The sequence below is a fragment of the Dermacentor albipictus genome, chromosome 4 (assembly GCF_038994185.2).
Source record: "Dermacentor albipictus isolate Rhodes 1998 colony chromosome 4, USDA_Dalb.pri_finalv2, whole genome shotgun sequence".
Lineage (NCBI taxonomy): Eukaryota > Metazoa > Arthropoda > Arachnida > Ixodida > Ixodidae > Dermacentor > Dermacentor albipictus.
In genome coordinates, this window is record NC_091824.1 from 112,161,323 (window position 1) to 112,176,003 (window position 14,681).

The window sequence follows — 14,681 nt, forward strand, 5'->3', positions numbered from 1 at the left end:
AACTCGGTGTAGTCAATGTATTTTTCCTGTAATTCTGAAAAATCTTGTCGTATGTGGTCACGCGGTTTTTTTTGTGTGTGTGATGTGTAAGAGCGAAATCCCAAAAACGTGCAATACCATACCACGGGGGCAGTCCGTTCGGTTTTTCAGCGGCCCTGAGAGCCTCAATTCGGAACATTGTAGTTTCGGCACATTCCTTCGAAACGAAGGATAAGTGGCTTCACGCTATGTGACTTGATGATATAGTCTATTCTGTTCGTAGTGTAAGCGACAAGAGTGTGGTATAAGTGATTAGGTAGAGCAGTGATTCTGAGTACGTATGAAATTGTGAGCAAGGCTCTTCGGTGCTCAAAACGGGATTCGCTACTGCCGCCATATAGGCTTTCTGCTGGTGAGGTCCGATACGCACCAGTTGCTAAGCGTAGACCATGATTGTGTGTGCGATCAAGACGTTTGATGTACGACCGGCTTGCTGACCCGTAAACTATGCAGTAGTAGCTAAGAATGCTGAGCATGACAGAGCGGTTAATACGCAACAGTCATGTTCGGTCGGCAACCCAATGCTTACGTGATAGGACCTTCAGGATGTTAAGTGTTTTGTTTGCCTTAGTTTTTACGCTGTTAATGTGGGCGACGAAATTTAGTTTATAATAAAAAAATTACTCCTAAAAATACTTTTGTTCGCGCTTAACTGGTAGTGAACTCTGATTTTAATTGAGAGCTGGGTTCACGTGTATGGAAGGATGGATATAACTTTATTGTACGTGCGGCAAGGTTTAACACGACCCGGGCTCAGGTCTCCCACGGGGTAACGTCAAGGCCCCGCCTCAAAGCCGCCTCATGGGCTTGCTGGACTGCCCATGTCTGGATTCCGAGGTCTGAGCTAACCCCCTCTTTTATGAAAACACGACTGCCACCGTTATTTTTTTTGTGTGTGTGTGTAGAAAGATGTATCCATTTTTATCGGCCATTGTGTCAACTTATTGTTATCTGGATTTGCCTTTCGCATGCAGACGTACTCGAGGCCCGGCATGCAATTTGAAGGTCGTCGACGTATAAAGAGTTGATAATCTTGGACGGTATAACTGAATTTATGCAGTTGATCTTCACCCATGAACAGCGCTAGGCTTAATACGCAACCCTGTGGGATGCCATATTCTTGGACAAAAACTTGGGACAATGTTGCATCCAGACGGACTTGAAATGTCCGGTTTGATAGAAAATCCGCCAAGCAGTTGAGCATTCTGCCGCGTATTTCTAGTGTTGCTAAATCTTTTAAAGTACCATACCTCCATGTGGTGTCGCATGCTTTCTCCAAGTCTAAAAAGACTGCAAGGCAGTGTTGTTTGTAAAGGAATGCCCCACGTATGGCATGTTCAAGACGAACAAGATGGTCAATTGTTGAGTAGCCTTTCTTGTAACCACACTGGTGAGTATCTAGTAAGTTATCTGTCTCGGAAACGCATAGTAATCTTACATTTATTATGCTTTCATATGATTTTCCCAGGCAACTTGTTAGTGCTATAGGTCTATAGCTGCTGGGAGTATCTGGTGACTTTGCCGCTTTCAGGAAGGGAAAGTCACCCGCTCTCCCACTTTCAGCCTGAAGAAAGCATAGCGGTAGCAGGCAACGTGGCCCATCTACCTTGTGACAAAGAGTGCACACACGCGAGCAAAAGTTTGGTTAGCATATATGCCGCATATTGTTTTTGTTTGTTTTTTGTTGCAGCCTACCGGCGCTGGCTGAAATCAAGTGTTGCAGCCCACGTGCACCTTTTCATCCAATGTGATGCATTGAGACGATTCCCCGTTGCACGGCTGTGCTTAAAGAAATAATTTTATTGTTGGTGGCGCGGTCTCAAACTATTGCTTGTGCGCGTACGTTTCTGTCAACTTGTGCTGCTGGATGACAGCGCTCTACCGAAATGAACACGATGGTTGGCGCGTAATTTTTAAAAAAACTATGATTTATGGTGCGGAAGCGCAGGTCTGGAAAACCGAACACAGGTCGGAAGAAAAGGTCAACACCAACGCCGGCCATTTCCATTGTCCTTTTCGTTCCTTGTGTCCGTGTTTGCACGCCTGCCTTTGCGCACAATGAACACCGACCAACTTGCTCGACCTTCAGTCGTTCTAGGATGCAATTACGTACATGCCTTCTGCAGGAGTGTGAAGGAACCGCCTCTCGGTACTTTGCCTCGGCGACGCATTGTTTTGTTTTCGCTCTGCTGATGGCTCATACCCACTATGGCAGACCGGCCGAGATTCGGCTGGAATTATAGGAAACCATTTGTTATTGGCTGGAAAACAACTGAGATACTCGCAGAGAATTTCAAACAATCAAACATAACTTAACGTACTAGAAATGTTATAACAAAATCTCCTTGAATCAATCAGAAGTTCTTCAAAGGCTGAGTGACAACGCTATGTGGCTGTGTCCAAGGGAGGAGGCTCTTGGAGAAAGAATCTCTGGAATTGAAAAATTAGCTACAATTTGTCTAAATACTGTTTCTAAAATGCTCTTCCTTCATATCGAAACGGTGACAGAGTAAGAAAAAACAATATCTATCACCTCGTTTCCCTAGAACGGGAACAGTGAGGAGCCAGACTAGCTCCGAGCTTATAAGAGTTTAAGGAAAGTATTCGACAACATGTGCAATCAAGAAAATCTACCTGATTTTTTTTTTTTTTTGAATGAAGGAAATTTCGGCGTCAAGGTGTCGGTTCTCTCTTCTGCTGTCTTCTTGTTCCTCACTTTATCATAGTGCCGAGAGAGAGAGAAAAAAAAAGCTATTTATTAGAAAACGGGTTTCTTTACCGGCGTGTATGCAACCGCTGACATACTACGTCATAGTGCAGCGTAAGCCACACACAATTTATTTGCGAAATCACGTCCTACGCGACATCCAGCTTCAGACACGCATGTCGGTGCGAAATAAGTAAGCTGGTTAGCTGCAGTTATTAATATCTACACGCATAAAGCTAAAAATGTTGTTGTTGTCCTGAGTGGCCGTGGCACATACCCACAGTGGGAGATTAATGTGCTTGCGCGCCGGCTTGCATGCGTGAGTGCGTGCGTGCGGTACAACTTTCTCGTTTTCTATGTTCATTCTTTTGGGGAAATCCGTATTTCCAGTGCTCATGCCACTTCACTGTGTATATAAAAGTTGTTTTGCTTCTGATAAACCTCCGAGTTGAGAGTCCGTCTGTCCTGTTGCTTCTTTCATTCCAGTTCGTATCTCTCTTGGTGCTGTGTTACTTAATATTTATTCAGTGTTAAGATATTCTTTACATTAAGAGGACAAAATGGATATAGGCAGGCCATGTTATGCGCAGTGAGGATAATCTGGGATTTATTCGAGTTAAATAGTGGGTGCCGAGAGAATGGAAGTGCAGACGAAAACGATAGTGAACTAGGTGGTGGGGTGCAATTAGAAAATCTACATGCATAAGGTTGGGCCAGCTGGCACAAGACAGAGGTAGTTGCTGATCGCGGGAACAGACCTTCGTCCTGCATTAATGATGATATAGATGATGATGATTAGTTAAGACGAAGACACCAGTTCAACTCAGTGAGAAGGTATCTGCAAAGCTAACAGCAGTGACACGGTGCTTTCAAGGTATTTGCACTCCCTCTGCTCGTGAAGTGCTCTGCCAAACCTGTACCAGGCTAAGGCCAACGTAGCCACACCCACCGTGGCACTGTTCCGAACTAAGCAAAAAAATATTTGTATTAGCTTTGGATGCAGACATGTTGACACGCTTATACATTATTCATCGCTGATTCTACGTTAATCCGAATTCGATTCTACTTCAGTTCTATTTCAATGCCATTTCTTGTCGTATTTAGTGGGCAGTGTGGAGATCCGCCAGCGTTATCAGTGGGATCAGCCGGCCGTGAATCGCGGGTGATAAGTGGCATAGAACCGAGTGGGAGGAATCGCTATATTACACTGGCCTAGCTCTCCCCGGTGGCCGTTTTCCGCCGGCTAACCGCTGTTACAAAGTTATCGCTCGGTGCAAAGGCGCGCCTACGTGGATTCGCAATTTCCTAAATGTCGTCACCGATTGTCTAGAAACAATACAGGAGGCTACTCTTCATAAAGTTCTCCTTCAACAAGTGAACGAAAGATCATTCTTGACAGATGGCGCACGATGCGTCTGTGAAAAATGAGTCCACAACCGAACTTCCGTCGGTACGTAAAAAGAGAGCGATACTTGAGTAATAGCCAGTGAGTCCAAACCTTGAGTTTAAAAAAGAATACCGGGTTTAGTATTTAACTCTTACGCGCGGGTGTACCTTCGAGATGAACACACGATTCGCTACGTTTTCCGGGTAATCGCTAGAACGTTTCATTCGTTGCGCATATACGCAAAAGAGCGAGACCGCTAGGAAGTCCGTCGGGAATTAAGACGCGCGTTATTATTTGATCGGCGAAGCCGAGCCGGTTTCATCACGTCGACGAAATGCGTCGTCCCACGCACTGCACCGGGGTCGGGTTGCGGCACGGTGTCACAGAGCAGTTGGAGTGGCGTTCGCCAGCGAGCTCATCCCGGGGTGGGCGCCCCAATCGTGCAAAGCCTGGGGGGCCCCTCGGGCTCGCGAGCCACTGTGGCGCACCAGGTAGTCGATGAGCAGTAGCAGCGTGCCCAAGATGGCCGTCAGTGTGATGGCGATACCTGTGAAGCAGACGAAGTGCTACGAGACGAGTGCGTCGACGGAGGAAAGCAAAACGAACATAAAAAAAAAATACCACGCGACAGTTTCAGCATTTCCTGCGTGGTATTAAAAAATGAAATAACCTAATACGGATTGATCGAGTACAATTTCAAATTAGAACAAATGGCGAATTTAGGCACTTGATCGACTGGAAGCAGAAGCCAAATCATAAACAGCTGAGCGAATCTTCCCATCGTCGCGCCTTATAGCATGCAGACACCCACTGAGAGTTACATGCAACCGCTGAGTACAGAAATAGTTAAATGAAGGTCGCAGGTCGTGGGTTCGCTCCCCGCCGCTGCCGCCGCATCACGACGAGAGAAGGCGAAAACGCCCGTGTGCCGTACACTGAGCGGACGTTCAAGAACTCAAAGTGGTCAAAATTAATCAAGAGCCCCTTAGGCCGGCGTGCCTCATAATCAGACTGCGATTCTGGCTGGTAAAACCCCAAATTTTATTTATTCACCTTTTCAAATGATGGGCAAATCACCGAAACGGCGTTTCCAATGTCACTTTGCTTAAAGCGGAGATCATCCTTTGAGAGGAAACGAAAAAAAATGATGCACGGCATCGTTTTCATTGCAAAATCGAGCACAGTCTGGAGGGCTCTTGAACAACATGCGGATAAGTAAAAATTTAGTGACCCAAACCTGCTAGAAAACGAAGGGCATGATTAGATTAGATTATGGGGTTTTACGTGCCAAAACCACTTTCTGATTATGAGGCACGCCGTAGTGGAGGACTCCGGAAATTTCGACCACCTCGGGTTCTTTAACGTGCACCTAAAGCTAAGTACACGGGTGTTTCCGCATTTCGCCCCCATCGAAATGCGGCCGCCGTGGCAGGGATTCGATCCCGCGACCTCGTGCTCAGCAGCCTAACGAACGGCATCTCTTCGCCTTATATACGCGAGTGGCGAGCGTAACACAAAAGAGCTGTACTTACAAAATCGCTCCCGATTTGTCATCGGACTCTCGTACGCACTTCTCGTTGCTTCGTGCATTTTCTTCTTCTGCGTTTTCTTGGCGCATGAAGAACACGTGACGCAGAACTCGCGCCATAGTCCTCATCTTTATCGTCAACATGACTCAAATGGCCTCGCGCGTGCAGAGGCAAGGCGAGACGAATGCATTCCATTGCGTGGGCTGATAAAACGAATGAAAATCATACTTTGCAGACACACAGAAGAGGCCGCAATGAACAAGCATCGACGGATGAGACGATAGAGGAAGCGATGGCTTCTTACCGTTACCGACACTTTGCGAATAATAAACGCGATCGCACGCCGAAACAGACGTCGTAATATAGCTGCTCGAATGCCAAGCGCGGAATTGTTGTTGTTGTTGCTGTTGTTGTCCTGAGTGGCCGTGGCACATACCCACAGTTGGGGATTCGCCAAGAATCGGGCGGTTCAATTAGGTGCATAAACATAATAATAATAACAAGGGAGTTAGCAATTTGAGCGTTGGAGTTTAAAACTAAACGCTTGGTGTTTGGAGAAAAAAGGAAATGATCAAATGAAAACTGGGTATAACATTATTATTATTATTATTATTATTATTATTATTATTATTATTATTATTATTATTATTATTATTATTATTATTATTATTATTATTATTATTATTATTATTATTATTATTATTATTAGATGACAAATAAATGACAGCTATGGTTGGGAGGGAGAACGATCACTCTAACATGGAAATCGATTGGTTTCAATGAGGTAATTTTGGATCGCGAAGCAAACATTTCTATGGCTGAACCCAATAATGGAGGCTCCAATAGATGGGATCACAGGCACTGATAAAGTTAGACCAATAGAGCGAAGCGGGATTTCGAGTAGTCGTTTTCTTATAATAGAAAAACGTCTGCAAGACAACAAGAAATGGTCTATTGTCTCCACTTCGCCACAGAATGAGCATAATGGGGAGGGGACCAGACCAGACCTGTGGATGTAGAAGTTCAGTGCAGGTATACGGCAGCACAGCCTCGTGATGCACACTTCAATTTTCCGTGTTCGGCGAAAATATCTGTTCCAAGGGTGTAGGAGATGTCCGTAATCCCCAGAGTTAGTTATTGCGGCGCCTGATACTGTCTGTATGACACTCCCGCGAAATCAAGCAGCAGTAACATGAGCAGTCAAAGGGAATCAAGTGAGATTCGGGCCACTTATCGATGCCTTGGCTAGAGAGTCTGCAATTTCATTAATGATTAGTCCTTTATGGCTAGGCACCCAAATGAAACGCACGCTTCTCAAGTACCAGGTACCAATGAATGAAATGTCCTCATCGCGCAAAAATCACTAGAAGCAGTAAGGGATGAGCACAATGATAACGAATCAGTGACTATCACGGCTGACGTAATTGATAGCGCGGAATTGCGTGGTTACCGATGTCGTCTTTCTTCTTTTCTCGTACGGCTACGCTCCTTTCAAAGCTGTACCAGAATGTTGATTAACATCATTCTTTTTTCCTTGAATTCTGCGGGGAAAACATGAAATGTGGAGGGGGAAGTGAAAGCAGGGGGCCCATTCGGCGCTTTCAAACGGCCAAACCGACTGAAGCCTGTTAACTGCCTTACAGGCAAGAGAAGCTAGTAACTGCCAAGTGAAATAGTGAACCACGTTCGTTTGTTCCCTTCAGCTTCGTACTTACGGGTTACGCCTTGCCCTACATCAGTTCTCACGAACACAACTACGCAGCCGCAAGTAACAGAGCACCTCCGTAGGATCATCTGCCACAAGTGTGGTTTTTCAGTATAAACGGCATGAACTAAAGGAACTGTCGCTATTGGGTTCGGCCCACTTGAATGTAAAAACACGATCAATTGGCTTAGGCTTGTGTCGAGTTGAGGTTTCGTTGAAAAAAAGGAATCCACACTGTTCTGACTCGCTTCCACCGCGAATAGCACCAACTGCGCGCAGCCGTTCTTTTGTTTTAATTGCCAGCCTGCATTGAATTCTGGCGTCGTGCCAAAACGACGATTTGATTACGAGGCACGCCGTAGCTGGGGACCCCGGATTGATTTTGACCACCAGGGGATCTTTAACCTGCCCCCAGAGCACGGCACACGGGCGTTTTCGCATTTCACCCCCATCGAAATGCGGCCGCCGCGGCCGGGATTTGATCCCGCGACCTTGCGCTTAGCAGCGCCACGCCATAGCCGCTAAGCCACCGCCAAGAGTAAATTAATTAACAGGATGCCTCGGTATCACATTTTTTCCTTAAATTGCCCACCTGCACATCCACCTGCGCATCCACCTGCCCCACTACCATTCCATTTTCTCCAGCTAGTTCTACATTGGTGTGTATAGCATTCTTGGGCACCACCCCTTCTCGCGGTCACGACGGCACATCTGCGCTTATTGTCTTCAAGCATGGTGCGTTCTGTATGCAACGGCGAGTCTACATCAAACGACTTGTCGTCGCGCTGTACCGCATATTCATGAGAGGCTATCTACTCGTCGTCATCAACGAGCGCAGCTCTTATATCACCCCGCACCCCTCCCCACTCCCCGCGTAGTGCCACGTGATCAAACCTTCCGCCAGCTACACGATTCTCTTGTAGCCGTTGCAGCTATTGCACGCGCGCCGTGTGCCATCCCGATGCTCCACCTGTTCGACGGCTCTCTCACCAACTGCGTCCTTCGATGGGTTCATCGATCAAGCAAGGCGACAACCCGGTGACAATCCGCCGTCTTGTGCGTAGCAAAAGTAACCGAATCAATAAGGCTGGATTTAGCTCCGCAGTGTGTCGAAATTCGCCTTGGATGAAATCCGCTATACCTGTACGTCGTACCAGCATTATAAGCAAACAGGCTTTGTATACGGCTTATCACTCACGCACTTGCTCGAGCGTGCTAGGCGTGCATGTGTGGAAAGGCATTTCTTCAATCGTGTCGGCCATATATCCTCTGGTCATTCACTTTTCCTTTGTTTTACAGATGTGCGAGCCAATAATTTGGCTCACATATCTGCGGCGAAAAAGATAGGCGGAAAAAAATACCCAGAGAAAGTGCGCACGAGCAAAGGAAGGAGCTGCCGTCCGCCTGTGTTTCGTTGTCATCAGGAACGCAGACAAAAGCGTGTGATATATGTAACATGTATATGCAATCAGTGAACTTTCAGAAGTCCCACCACATAGGTTTGCGTCACACATTTACGCGTAGAGGCGCGTGTCTCCGTTTTCTTTTGCGCACTTCTACTTATACCAATATAGAGACAAATCCTGACATTTTATTACAAGCAAGCCATGAACTTACTAGGAAATGGTGATTAAGAAGTAATCACGCACGTGTAGAAGCCATAGTACGCAATGACTAATCGCGCCCCGTTAGCTCACGTTTGACGATGTACGCGGACAGACAAGAATTGTGTGTTTGCTATAGGAAGCGCTTGTCTGAGGCAACGGGAGGCACGGCAGGAAAGCGACAGTGACTGACGATGTGTCACGAAGAGCCTACCAAGGATTCCGACCTGCGAAATTTAATGAAGTCTTGAGCCACATAACACGCATCACGCGTTTGTTTTTGCAACGGAGTCATTGCGAGAATCTTTGTCCCTTGGCAACGTTTGGAAGAAAGAGTCAAATCGGTTACCTCAACGTAACGAGCATTTTTATGATTAAAATTAAGGTGAAAACATGTTTCATTTAGTCTTATATTTTGGTACTTACTTGGTCGACAACGAATTGAGGAGGTTCATACGCATTAGTTAACCATGGCGAAAAAAAGAGCACGATTACTAGTGATCTCTTAACCCTAATGTCTCGGCTGCGGCTTTGTCAGAGGGGTCGTGGAAGAAAGTGTAAATTACAGCTCATTATCGCTAAGGAAAGTATAGCGCAGTGGGCCACGTCACGGAGATCCAGAAGCCATCAGCCATCCAAGGCAAGACTAAAAACGTGACAATTAAGTCAGCGTCGTTTTGGAAATCATGGTGGTGTCCACGGCTTCCCTCTATCCCTATAGCCTTGAATCTGCAGCAACGCATAACATTAGTGCCCACAGTTTCTTCTAATCCAACCGGAACACTTTATAGAAAAGGGACAGAGTGGCCGAACGTGCCTGCCACAATGAACAGTGTTGCGCCAGCACGCGTTTTTTTTTTTTTTTCACTTCGTTCAAGCACGTCGCGCGGGTTCGTGCTTGTGCGTCCTGTAGGTATCGAAGAGGAAGAAGAAAACCAAGAAGGAGATGATGCATCCTGAAGCCGGCGACGATCAGAACCTCACAGCGTCGCAAATAGCCTGTACGTACGAAATCTACCACATCTGGTCTGCATGCTTGTGAGTGCAAAAAGCGGGCGCTTTACTAGCCTCTCGTGAGTCAAATTATTCGCTGAATAAAAAAAATGGTGCGAGCCATTCTTTGCTTCACCCCAGGCTCTTCTCGATAGGTCGCTTATAGGTATACGCTCCTGTCTTCAAAATATATATATATATAAATAAGTGTGCAATGGCGGAATCAAACCAGGGCTCTTAGGCACAATGAACCCGACGTTCTACTCGCTTCCATTTCCGGGGGAATTCTTTGTTCTTCCAACATGCACACACATGTGTAGTGTGGAATGGTAAAACTGCTCGAGTTGTTCCGCGCTTGACTCAGATACCTCAAGGTGTTTTCCTCGTAGCTTCGTTTCTGCATAGGCTGCCAGCCATCCACGGGAGCTGGAACATTTGGAACGCTAACTAGCGCTTTCGGACGATCGGAGCGCACCTCGCACCGAATAGCAGCAGTTTGCTTCAATAAAAGCGAGGGTACGCGCGGACATGCGCGTCTAGGACGCAGGAATGGATCGTGCAAATAATCTTCAACCCTACACGACTGACCTAGGCGTGCGTCGCGCCGCAATGCAACAAGTTGCCTATATTAAAACGAAATCGTGCCAATTTTCTTCGTACTGTAACTCCTGTGGCATCGCCCCAAGTCGTAACGGAATTGTTGTTGTTGCATCTTTACATTTCTTTGGCAGAGTGCAATACGAGTCAGCGTGCCTCTTGTCGCTTTGCTGCTGTCGTCATACACAACATCGAGTCGGGCAGTAGCTCGCCTTACACAAACAGGCCCGTGTCCCGTGCAGTAGGCGCACGTTAAAGAACTTCAGGCAATCAAAATTAAATCCGGAGTCTCCCACTACGGCGTGCCTCATAATCAGATCGTGGTTTTGGCGCGTAAGAACCCCAGAATTGTCATTTATTCTTTTACATGCGTTCAATCCTAACACTCCGTTTACGGTTGTTAGACCCGAAAGATGGAACCGGGTAACAGCTTACCCGTCTGTCTGCTCTCTTTTTTTTCCCATTTCCGGTTGGTGCCGCCGCCGCAGTCATGGGAGTGGTGGTGGCGTCCATCGCGGGCTCGCTGCTTCTCCTCGTCGACTACCTGCTGCGCACGGCCGGCACGCGCTCCTGCACCGGCACAAAGCCCTGCTACCTGTGGACTCGAGTCGAGCGCCCAGAAGAGCGCAACGTCACAACGCCTCTCTCCACTCTCCACCCACTGTGACGCCATGCCCTCTCAGTGCACGAATGCCTCTGGCCGCCAGTGCTCGGGCCTGGCACTCGAATCAGACCTCCTGTTGACGGCTGCGATGCTCGTGGCACTCGAGCATGTTCATCCCGTGCCATTTGCTCTGTGATTCTTCGCTTTCCTTTTTTCATGACTATCGACTTCCAACGATCGCCGCTTACCAATTCCTGCGAGGACAAGTAACATTGAAGGCTGTTTTTTTCTTTCAAGTCTGCTACACAATACGCGGTTCCTATTTTGCAAGATACGATGTAATGTACATATTTCATTGCAACGAAAACTCTTTATAATTGCAACCAGGCTGCATGATCGTTTCTTTCTTTTTCTTTCTTTAGTTTGCATAGAGCGCAGTACACATTCTAAGGAATCGCTGAACTAACAGCGCTGCTCTTGTATCTGCGAGCGGTCATCACTGTTTCCGTTGTTCTCCACTCCTGAGTTAGAACACAGGGGCTGCCTTCATTGCCTGGATCAGGCGACCAAGGCAATGTTCATAGTGTTATCGTTACGCGAGAGGGCAGCGAAGAATCGTTCACAAAAGTTGCGGAACATGCAGCGTTAGGAGGAGCGGCAATTTTTTTTTATAATGCTTTTCATTCAAACAGGGCCCGATTGGCCACACATCGTTGAAATAAGTTACTAGCTACAAAGTAACAGCATTTGTAAACCAAACTTGCACACGGATAATCACATATGGTTGCTGTAAGTAAAGGTGTAGCCGAACGTGGACGTTCACGTTCGGGGCCACGCTTCGCAGAATACCCGGAGGCATTTTTTGCTCGGCACGGCGCCTTTATTCGCTATTCCAAGTCTATGATGCTTGTTGCAGGAAGAATATTTAGGTATTCTTTGTTATTTGAACGCGCAATTCCACGAAGCCTGCTACCCGCACATCTGTAGGCCGGTGGCCACATACAGCAGTGTGAGTTGCGGATGTCTGCTTCCTTTCCCACAGCGGCAATAGAGCGAGAGGAAGTGGGAGGGGAGGAGGGTTCAGTAAGTTGCTGGCCGACCAGATGTGTACCGACAGATCAAGCAACACGCTGCAGTTATCACGAAACCGGTGGGATAGGCAGCTAAATACTCGCTTTAACTTTCTTGCCTGCCTCTCCTGCGCAGGAGCTCCTGATCGCAATCCTTTCTGGTGGATTAGCGGTGCATGATGAGCACATGCTGCACTTCTTTTACAACAAAACCCTTCAGTGAACTTGCAAGACTGTTGTCGGCGGCGATAGTGAAGGCTGGCGGCGTGCTCGGCATCGAATGCCAATCAAAGAGCCAGCAACGCAGCCTGCATCGGAGCCCCCAAATTGCTTTGAAACGTAACTTGAAAGAAAGTTGTACAGTTGCCTTTCGTATACCTCGCTCTAATCAACAACTTCTCTCAAACAGTAATTTGCAATTTTCGTTTGTCTTCGTGCTCAACGGGCTCTGCTTTTGAAGTCGGCTACGAACAGACCCAATTGACAAAAATCTTGTGGCCGTTTCAAGACAACGTCTTCCTTGGCGAGTAACTCCCACTTTTCCGTATCAAGTAGGTGTTTTTCTAACCTGTTTCTAGCCTCTTTCTTGGGCCTATCCCGAATATAGCGCAATCTAAATATGAGTGCTACTGGGGCCACTGGGTATGTGGAACTGAGTATGTGCAACTGGAGCCGCTGGGATGGATAATGACTGCGATTATTATTATTATTATTATTATTATTATTATTATTATTATTATTATTATTATTATTATTATTATTATTATTATTATTATTATTATTATTATTATTATTATTATTATTATTATTATTATTATTATTATCACTACTACTACTACTACTAATCCTACTACTACATCACGCTTGTCTGAAGCCCTGACCCTCAACCAATTGTGTCGACGCGCAGGCCATGCGTGCGCCACGACGGCAGCTTGAGCTTCGACCATTCCTGCAATTTATCGCTATGAGCCTGGACACCAACAACTCGGCCGATGCTCTTTAACGTTGCCGGTGCTCCATGTTTGAATAGACAAGGGCGAGTAAAAGCTTCCTTCTGATAGAGGCCGGGCCTGCTATATACCCTGCACACTGTCAACTTCCGCCATAATGGCGAATTCGCCATCTAGTCAGCTCCAATTGGCCGGCAGGGTCGGAGGCTGCGGTCTCTCTGATTGGTTCGAAATGCCGCCATTACAGAATTCGGCAATATGGTAGAATTTGACAGTGTTTATAGTATACCCCAGTGCCGCGACGGTGACAGTGGCAGGAAAATTACGGCTGCGTGAACCAAGACCTCGAGAATACCGTCCAGCTTACTTAAGCTTGGCCCGACGCTTCGCCTTGTCTGTAAAACGCCCAAGAGCTGGAGAAGCCATGAAAGACCACGCTGTAATAGTCTGTGCTTTGGCCTAGATGGTGCTATTTCCGAACAAGATTACCAACTTTCTTGGCCTTATCAGCGGGCGACATTTGGTGGAAAGTTGGCTTGGTGTGCGTGTTCAGAGCACAAGTGACTCTATCTTAGTTACTAATGCCTTTACTTCCCTGCTGCGGTGTAACGATGGGTGTACCCGCCAGCTACAAAGCGAGCAGCATTGTTATGAGCCATAACTTCATCTATAAGGCATGGTTCATTCTAATCAGCTGGTCATTTTTTCTTTCGAATCTCTCAGGTGCAGTTTTTTTTACACTAAAAACTTCCCCATGCAAGAACATTCCAATATCTGTCCACATTCCTGCCAATATGCATGGAATGGTAAGCGCCTCATTGAGCACCAGCAAAAAAACAGAAAAAAATGAAATTTCTTATATCATTCTCCGCTGTCCGGAAATTTTTTATTGTATCCAACCAAATGCCCTATTAAAGTTGTACTTCTTCTTTTCCTTTCTTTTTCTGTGCGTGAATATTAATTATTTACTACTGATTCCTGCTACCATTATGCCTTCCATTATAACACCTTTTAAAGCACTTAGTTGACATAAATTCTGAGATCTTAGTTTTCAATAGATTTTGGAATAATCCACCCATTTCTTGCGAATTCCCTATAGTGGGCTGGAGCTACATGTTCGATAGACAACAACAATAACAACAAAATGTTTGCCATTTCCCCCTCTTACCTTCAATATTAAGCCGTATTGAAACCTCCGTACCCCCCCCCCCCCCTACGCGTCTACCTCCGGCTACTGGGTAAATTCCCCGCAGTCGATCAACGCCATTTTTTTTTAAGCAGCAAGCAAACAAAAATACATCAAAATTTGCTGCTTATATAATATTACACGGATTTTTATTTCTGTATCTGCCAGGCAAATGTATTTCGATGTTAACCCGCCGTAGTTGCTCAGTGGCTAATGTGTTGGGCTGCTGAGCACGAGGTCGCGGGATCGAATCCCGACGGCGGCCACATTTCGATGGGGGCGAAATGCGAAAACACTCGTGTACTTAGAT

General features: G+C 46.5%; 2 long non-coding RNA genes across 2 annotated transcripts; one reads left to right on the top strand and one right to left on the bottom strand.

Moving 5' to 3' along the window:
* Positions 1-4,112: 4,112 nt before the first annotated feature.
* On the bottom strand, positions 4,113-6,032 carry LOC139059692 (uncharacterized). The gene is made up of 2 exons (XR_011514309.1): positions 5,666-6,032; positions 4,113-4,680 (listed from the first exon to the last, which is right to left on the bottom strand). It is a non-coding gene; the product is annotated as an uncharacterized lncRNA (long non-coding RNA).
* Positions 6,033-9,710: 3,678 nt separating this feature from the next.
* Positions 9,711-11,552, top strand: LOC139059694 (uncharacterized). The gene is made up of 2 exons (XR_011514310.1): positions 9,711-9,972; positions 11,050-11,552. It is a non-coding gene; the product is annotated as an uncharacterized lncRNA (long non-coding RNA).
* The last annotated feature ends 3,129 nt before the right edge of the window (positions 11,553-14,681 follow it).